This window comes from Telopea speciosissima, chromosome 2 (genome assembly GCF_018873765.1).
Source record: "Telopea speciosissima isolate NSW1024214 ecotype Mountain lineage chromosome 2, Tspe_v1, whole genome shotgun sequence".
Classification (NCBI taxonomy): Eukaryota; Viridiplantae; Streptophyta; class Magnoliopsida; order Proteales; family Proteaceae; genus Telopea; species Telopea speciosissima.
This window is the reverse complement of record NC_057917.1, coordinates 4,216,962-4,226,815: the sequence shown is the minus strand read 5'-3', so window position 1 is coordinate 4,226,815 and position 9,854 is coordinate 4,216,962.

Below are 9,854 nucleotides of genomic sequence, written 5' to 3'. Positions count from 1 at the left end.
AGTGTAATCCGTCACCAGGGAACGAGGATTGGAGAAACAAGAAGGAAACCCATCCATGAGTATTACCCCAGATCAAACTGCCTCTGACCCACTCAACATAAATTCAGAAAAATTCCAACTCCCCAGTTTTGCTATGAAATATGCCAATTTTTTCATCAATTCCTCTATGGGGTGTAAAAACATGATTTTATTTGGAGTCCCTTGATTTAGATTGAACCAACAATTGAAGTAGGGAGACATGTGTGAGTCATCCGCATTACTCTGCCACAACCATTTGTCCAAAACATGCAGTACTTGGTTCTCTAGCTGTCACCAATGGCAATCTCATCTGATGTCTTCTACTACAAGGGCTACCAGTTGCCCCGGTCAATTCCCCACCACAACCTGCAATGATTTTTTTTTTTTTAATACTCTCCTTCTGCTATTGATGGTATTCAAGGGTGATCTGTTCAAGTTGTTATCATCAAAAGACAACACGTCATGTCTGGACCCACTCAAGCCTAAAATAACTACATGATATACTTTTGTAAGACACTACAAAGAGGTCTGATGGGTCTACCATGGACGGAGAGACTAACAGGAATGGTGAGCTCGTGAGAGAAATCGCACAATTAGAAAGAAATCAGTGGCTTGAAGGAAAAATGATGGTGCGATTGTAAGAGCAAACCCGTCGACTTTAGAGGTGGATAAAACTCTTTGGGAATTCCGCTAATGAAGTGAGCGGTGGAAAGAGCTCAACTGAGATGGTGAGAGGATTAGATGATGAAAATAGCGATGAACCCGTCGTTCCCTTAAAACAGGAAATTGGAAAATTTCTATGAAGCCCTAAAATGATGGGTAATGTGGCAATGATGGTTAATGAAGTGAAAATGATGTTTGGTATGACCGAGCTTGAAAGGTGCCTACGTATCCCAAGTTGGGAATCAGGTCGAACGTAGTTCATGCTTGATAATGGTTGAAAAAAAAGATTTAATGGAAAGATGTAATGGGTGGTGTGACCGAGCTTGAAAGCTGCCTACGTATCCCAAGTCAGGAATCAGGTCAAACGTAGTTCGTGCTTGATGATGGTTAAAAAAAAAAGGTTTAATGGAAAGATGTAATGGGTGGTGTGATCGAGCTTGAAAGCTGCCTACGTATCCCAAGTCAGGAATCAAGTCAAACGTAGTTCGTGCTGATGATGTGTTGGTGTCAAAGCCTTGATAATTAAGTTCCATCATAGCTGGGTGAGCTCGAAGCTGTCGAAGAAAACTTCACCGTATCTAGCCTAGGAGGACTTAGCAGGTTGTAATGGAGCTTTGGACTTGGTTGCAAAAGATGGTAATAGCTCAAATATGCCCCTAGGGTCTAACTAGAATTTGATAATTTTGGCTCCAACAAGTTAACTAAAAACTTAGCATTTCTGGCCCCAAAGGTTTAATCAAGAAGTTTCTAACCCTGTGATTTGTTGAATAGATTGACAATTTTGCCTCAAAGGCTTAATTGAGAAGATTTGAAACTTTTGCCCCATGGTTACTTGCAAGATCTTTCCCAATGTCACTTGAACCGATGCATCTCATTGATCTTTGATTCTGTCTTCTTTTTTTTCCATTTTTTATATATATATATTTTTTTTTTGTTTTTTTTGTTTTTTTGAGATTGCACTGGCTTGGGTTTTGAAAATCTTTTCTTTTCTCATTCATGGGGGCCTCATTGCCTTTGTGACATTAGGTTTCAACACAGAGATTTCTCCTGATCAGACCCTAGAAGATATGGGGACATGCTACAAGTAGGAGGGTATTTGGATAATGGGTTGTAGGTAAGCTAAGATGAGCTTTCAAAAAAAATGCCAAGGCACAACAGGGGAACTAGCGGATTCAAATGTTTCTAGATTCTTTGGGAAAGCAAGCGGCCGAAGATGGCCTCCTTAATAGGTTCAATGCGGTGAAATCCCTTCTAAGCTCCACTCTCATTGAAAGGGGATCAGATGTATGGAAAGCTCAAGATCTTTTATTATCAATACTTTGACACCCAAAATGGACAATGAATGGTTTTGAGTTTTTTTTTTAGGAAAGCTAGGCAACGGGCCTTCGCAAGATTCATCATCAAAAGATAGGAAAAATGGAAAAATAAATAATATACTCAAAAGAAGCTATTTTATTGAAAGCTAAAAAGGTAACATCAGACACACTCACTAGGACTGACACGACACCAAGAAGGAAAGATAGCATCTTTCACAAGAGAAAAATGAAGAGAAAAAGAAAGAACAACAATATGACTGCCTACAACACTAACGAACTTAGGCCCAGATATGGCCAAAACCTTCAGATAAGAAAAGCAACCCCATAGGATGAACAAAATCATCTAGGAAACTTCAGTCAAAAAAGACACCCACAGTAGGGTGGATCAACAGATGTGTGGTGGGAAACTATTTCCTCCATCTCCAGCAACTTATGTGTCAAAAAGCTAATGTTGTCCAAAACCTTCAAACGCCCTTGTTGGGCCTGACATTGCTGCTTAAGAGAATTACTTATCCTGCTTGGGACGGAGTTCAAACTTCTTCGCATCCAACAAGTCTTGCACTGCATGTTGGAGATTGGTACAATTGTCGGTTGCATGACCCTTCTGATCGTGGTAATGGTAGAATAAGTCTGGGTCACACCACTTTGGTTTTGGATCCGAAAGAGGTATGGGTTCCGCCTTCTCAATCAAATCGGCTTCGAGCAAACCGCTAAAGAGTGTCCCCAAGGGCATTCCCAGATTCGTAAATTGCCTTCTAGGATGACAGGGAGGACGAGTAATGTTTTGCCCCATTGTGCGTGGTGATGGCCTTAGGGATGAGGCTGGAGATGGGGGAGCGACAACTGCCATTGTATTAACTCCTGGAATTCCTAGCTGAGGGGGTCTTGAGCTATTGCTAGCCTTTTGGCGAACCTGTTTGATATCTGCTACCTTGTGGGAGATTTTCATCATTGATTGCATCTTCAACTTGCTGGCCAGCAACGATCAAGCTATCAAAAGTGGTGATGCCTTGTCCGAATATGTATATGCGGTATGGATGTCGTAGCCCCTTCATAAGTATGCCGACCTGCTCTCGCTCACTGGGTCGATCCCACATTTGAGCTGCTTTGTCACGAAACCTTTTCAGGTAGCTATTGAACCTTTCGTCAGAAAGTAGCCTTGTTGTCTCTAACTCTCGTCGAGTTAATTCCACCTCAGTATTGTAGGAATACTGGTGGGAGAAAGCCTTCATCATATCTTTCCAAGTATGGATTGAAGATGGATCTAGAGCCATTAACCAACGATGAGCAGCACCGGTCAATGAAAACTGAAAAGCTTGCCCCAATTGTTCATCTGTGAAACCTCAGGACTTCAGCTGGCCAATGAAAGACCTCAAGTGGGTACGAGGATCTCCTCTACCATCAAACTTATCAGATTTCCACTTGAACTTATCAAGGAGTATAGCATTGGGGAAAAAGCATAATCCATCAGTGTCAATGATTTGATCTTCAACTCCTTTCAGATTTCGGATTGTGCGCTCTAGCTGATAAAACTTATCCTCCCAAGTCTTATCTTGTTGACTCCGATGTGTTCATCGGGTAGGAGTGGAATCGATTACAACTTGGTCATCGTCATCAACTGCCAAGGTTGGAGGAGTAGACCGATATGGGGAGAATCCAGGAGGATAAAGAGGGTCTGATTGTATAGGAGCATTTGGTGTATGCTCAGGATTCTCTTGTATCCTCATAGTGGCCATCATGTTGACCATCATCTGTTCCAATTTGACCATTAATCTATTCTCCATCCTCTCCCAACTGGACGAGGGATCACCATGCTCACTCATTTTGCTTGAACAGTTGGAACTTTCTGAACTCTCTGATGCGACACTTGACGGAGGCAAAGAAGGAACTTTGACAAGTCTACCAGTAGTGGAATCCCTAACCCAGGGCTCTCTTTCACGAGAAATGGTACCTCGAATGAGTGGGAAAGGTTGAAAGAGTGGAATTTCAGTGAGACCCTCCCCCTAGATTTGAAATAGTGCCTTGAAAAAAGACGAAGTGATGAGATGGTAACAGATAGACTCTCCTTTCTGAACATGACTATAGACAGTAAGCATGCACAACGAGATTTGAACACATAAAAGTTAGTCCAAAAGAGAGTGCCACCAACTCAAAGGCATATTGGAGAAAAGTGCACTCAAATTGGGTGAACTCCCTCATGATAAATCAATCAAGGTGGTCTAAACAAGAATTTCCATGCAGGCAATACTACCTTGAGACAGTCACCCAAAACTTGGTGGTGGATAAATTCAGATCTTCCCCTAACACCGAGACAGCAAATGTGGAACCTTTACCAGGTTGAGATCTACGCCACATTGGATTGATTATCGAGGAGTAGGCATCACCCTATAGTTCCAATCTTGTGGTGTGGACGTAAAAACCAACACTGATGTAGTTATAAACACTTGCGCCATAATGTTAAAGTCAAATCCTTATTCATCTGTCAATAGATGGGAGACTGAAACTAGTAGGATTGGCTATAAAGGAATTCCGGAATGGACCGCAGACAAAGTATAGTTAATTGTGGTGCTCCTACGCATTGGGTCTATGTTCAATACATGATGCATGCATAGGGTAGGCTATAGGACAGAAAAGGTCACCCTTGACAGAACCGATATACCTATCGCTCGTATGTACGAAGCGAGTTGAGGGTACGTGGTTCCTTTGATATACCAAAGGTACGATATCCAGGGTTGTGGCTTCGTCGTGGATTACTCATGACTACACATGGGTTCCAACGACTAACCACGAGGTTGAGTGATTCCATGCAGTGAGTGTGTGCACGAATGTGATGCAGGAAGTGGCTATCATCCGACCTCAGAGTACTTAGTATGATGTGCCCCACCTCCCCGGGGGTAGAGGCACAACAGGGAATACCCTCGTCGTTTGATTTCACTCCGAGCACGATGCATGATGCAGTTAGTACAATCACAATATATACAAACAATTATGTATAACACAATAAGTATACAACAAAGAGTGGTCAATCAGAAGTCTGACAGTCCCCAGTGGAGTCGCCACTGTAGGTGCAGCGGACGGAGGGTCACTGAGCGTGCACCCGGGGGAAAGAAGGAAAATGGAAAATGGGAGTCGCCACCTAGATTTAAGGTCTAGGACCCATGAATGGTGCCCCTCTTTCGCAGAAGGGGCGCTAATTTAACTCCAATGACTCAATGGATGGTCTTCCCCAGATCTCTGGGTAAGTCTCAAGTTACGGGCTGGGAAGGTGTTAGGCACCCAGCAACCGCCCAGCCGACGGCCGGTGTTCCTAGACCAAACTCTGTTGTGTACTGTTGTTTTATACATATTATGTACCTAATTAAACTAATTTATTTTGAAGATTTTTGATTATCTTAATTGAAATTTATGAACCTAGTTAGGCTAATTAAGATTAATGTTTTAATCCTAATTACTATTCCTAAGTTTGGTGATTATGTACATTATGCATCCTAGTTAAGCTAATTAATGGATTTTACCTAAATTAGAAAGCCTAACTCTATGGTCTAAAACATGGTTGACTGTAAAAAAGAAAACCAAGTCTAATTATATCATGGAGAAAGACAATTATATTGATAAGAAAAACAGCTTATAGGCCAAAATAGCCAAAATTACGAAAATGCCACTAAAGGGCCAAAATATGTACAAAGGCATGAAATCATATTTAAATGCTGTAAATAAGCAAAACATGATTAAATAACATTAACATCATGCATTCGGATCATCAAGAGCACATGAAATGGCAAGGAAATGTGGGGTGGTAAAAATTACCAAAATGCCCCTGTTATAGCAAACATGTAGAAAATGCATGAAAATGTTGACTTATGCTTAAAACATGCGGCAAAAGTAGCAGGAGCCTTTCTGGGGTCCTAAACAAGGTTTGGTCACAAAATGACCAAAATGCCCCTAAGGGCAAAATGGCAAAAGTGTCAAAAGACACTTAGAATCATTGTAGGCATCGAAAGTGATGTTAAACCTCCTAAAATGACTGAACACACCAAATGATATTTCCAGAATGATAGCCTAGGCCCATGTTTGGTAAATTACCAAAATGCCCCTGGAGGGCGCAAATGACTTTGTATGCATATCTATCAAGCATGATGGTCACATATGCATATGAAAATATCCTAAACCATTCTAAAACAGCATGTCATGCATAAAAACACTTTTTCCTATTTTTCCAGAATTTTTCATTATAATTAGAAAAATGACATTTATACCCCTAAATGAGGTGGGAAATGTATAAAAACTATCAAACATGCATGTCAGTGGATAATGATTCCATAAAATCAAGCATGATGAAATATGCATTCCATAATTTTTTTGTGAATTTTTATGCATTTATATTATTTTTAATATTTTCTGAAATGCTAAAAAAGAAGGGAAAACAAAGAAAAATACAAAATCCCCATCACAGATCCGAATTGGATCAAACCAGAGCCCATTACCACTAATCAAAACATGATCTTTAACATGGTCATAACACTTTTGTCCAAATACCCACCCACAAGTTCAGATTTTACATAATCTGAAATCCTTTACAGGGGCAAAAATGTCACAAAAAAATGATTTGGAGCTTGAGAAAATGAATGAATGTCAAACATAGTGACAAGCATCATCCCTGAAAATTTCATATTTTTATCACTCTTGAATTATTTTTAACATTTTTATAACTGAAAAACAACCTTTGTTGTAAAGAAAATCAAAACAAATACTTAGAAATAAGTAAAAAATATGGGAAAATACCCTTGAAGCGTGGAAGTGCTTAGACTCAGCTTGAGTAACCTTGTGTGACCATAAATAGTCACCGGAAACCTCCAAAAGCCGCTCCAAGTGTGGTTGCTCCGAATGGCAAAAGTGGTGAAGAAGGGGTATTTATGGAATTTTATATCAATAATGAAGCATAACCTGTGGATGAGAAAATGATGGTTGGAAAGAGGGGATCAAGGAGTACGTGAAGGTAATTTTTCACTAATTTTTATATGTCTCTAACCTCTCTAAAACACCTCCTATTTATAGGAAAAAAGTGTTCGAGGAAATGACTGAATGAGCCCTGGGGCATTGAAGGCAGGGGACAAGAGGCTGGTGAGCAGCTGGCTTGCGTGTGCCTATGGCTTGCTGTGCAGCCTAGGCATGCGTGTGCCTAGGCCTGCTGGGCAGGTGGGCATGGGTGATGGGCCATGTGTGGCTCAGCCTAAATGGTGGGGGCTTGTCCCCTGCCGATAGTCCAGTTGGGCCGGGGCAGACTGGGTTGACTCGGTTCGGGTCAACTCAGTTTGACCCACCTTTTTTATTTTATTTATTTTTTAATAAAGCATTTAAAGACTTCATTTTAAAGGTCCACGTTCAAATGCTAATATCTCCCAATCCATGTGGCCAATTTTGACGCGCCACATATTGTCGCGAAGGTCTCAACCTGTACTTTCCATCCGTGTGGCAGATATAGCTGGATTTTGCCTAAAAATGGCACAGATATCGAGGAAAGTACATAAATGGTGTTTTACACCGATCAAGGTCCAAATGATACCAAAATTACATGAAATTTTACATGTAAGCACAATATGACCAAATAAAGTTATCCAAATGGTTTCAAGTCACATCGGGTGGCTCGGGTACCAAGAACCATGCCAGGGGTAAAACGGTCATTTTTCACAAAAGTTACCCGATTTGGCCGAAACTTTACGTGAAAGCTTAATATGACCAAATGAGGTCATCCAAAGTGTTTCAGACTAAATCGGGTGGTCCAGATACCGAGAATCGTGCCAGGGGCAAAACGATCATTTTCACAAAGGTGTTGGATTTGGGTGAAACTTCAAATGTGGACTTAAAATGGTTAAATACGGCTATGTTAGGGGTTTAGGCTCTATTTGGGACAGTTTGGTTACAAAAAGTAAGGTAGGGGTAATTTGATAATTCTTGCCATTCAGTCACCACACGAGTTACGTCATTGACCATCATTGCCTAGACACACTTCCAAGGTGTCAAAATGTGGTGTCTACACAGCGTTTAATATTTGATAAAACCAAATGTGGATTAGCAGGGGCTAATCCACGGGACACCTTGTTTCTTACCGATCATATGAAATAGCAAGTTAAAATAACAATAGGAAAAAAACCAGGAAATGACCTTCTTGTTAAACACTTTTTGTTATACGATGTAATTGGGATGATAACAAGTATGACTCTAAAGTTCAATGTTAAAACAATAAGAACACAATAGCTCAGCTTTATCCCACCTAAATGGGGTCGGCTATATGGATCTTTGCCCTCCAATTAGCTTTATTCAGGCTCATATATATTTGATACAAAGACTATATGCATGCCTTTCCTCATTACTTCTCCTAGGGTCAGTTTAAGTCTGTCCGACTGCCCTACTTCTGTTGAATAACGAATTTCTCGTAGCTTATCATGTAATAGAGTTACTCTCAAATCAACTCTAATATACAACAACTCACCCTTATCCCAACTAAATGGGGTCAACTACTTGGATCCTTTCAAAACAAAGTAGGAAAAACTAAGGCCTTCACGAAGGGAAATGAAAATAAGAGGAATGAAGAATTAAAATGAAGAAAAGATCGAATCAACTCTAATATGATCATTTCTTACTTTATTCTTCTTAGTTTTGCTACACATCCATCTCAACATCCTTATCTCCGCTATACTGAGTTTATTTACATGATGCACCACTCATCATAGTGTAGACACTGAATTTTGTCACCTTGGAGGACCCTCTAGAAAATGATGAATTGAGACGAAAAAAATTACTACAATTTCCTTCTTAATTTGGTCATTTGCTTATTTAATGATAAATCTATGTATTTGTGTGATTGCAAGTGGTTTATTAGCAGTCTTTCTATCACTTTGTAATCTTTTTGACTTCATATAAATTAGATCATGTTTTCTCAGTCCACTCAACCCAATCCTTGTCTTGCAAAATATCTCTCAATGGACTTCTTATCTAAATTTATCTCTCAAACCGAGTTGATGAGAGCTTCCCTTATTATTTATAAAAACCAATTCTGTTTTTGTTGAAATAGATTATGGAACTTCTCCAAGGGATCAAAGGAGCAGTATCAATAGGCATCAATTTCATAGAAATCTGGACTAGGTTGAAGAGGATGATGCAGCTGATCCTGAAAACTGATGTAGTAATTTGGCTATGGGAAGGTTTCTATGTGATGTTTGAGATACACTTTTAATTTAAACATTTTAGCTCTTGTGTGTACCAGTCAAGACAAGTTGTAAATATGGTTAAGTATTTGACTCACAGGGCTAACGATGAGAAGTTGAGGTTGGTTGCCTTGCAAACATCTCATTGGTACAATTTCAGCTTAAAATGAGTAGAGGATGTGACATTTTTGTACTTTATATTCATCTCCATTTGATGAGATTTTGATAATTAGACCGAGCTTCCCTCCACCAATGGTGAATGGGATCACCATGGGGCAGGAGAGGGGGGAGAAGGCATCACGAGGGTGTTTGGGAAAATATTAAAATCCTATTGGGGTTTGTGAACCCTAGAATGGTGGTTGAACCGTCCTCTATGGGGTGGAGGAAGACTTTGTCTTTGATAATTTTACTAAAATTTTGAATTAGAGTTTGAACAACTTTCCTTGCTTGTTTTGGACCAAAATTTGACATTGAGATATACATGAGTAGAGCTGTAAGTTTGGCCCTGTCAGCCCAAGCCCGCGCTGGCTTGCACTTAGCCTGAATAGGGCTTGGGCTGGATTTTCAACCTTGATGGCGGGTTAGGGTTAGAATTTTCAGGCCCTGGGTTAGAGTCGGGCAGGGCCAGGGTTAAGGCCTCGGGTGTGCGCTG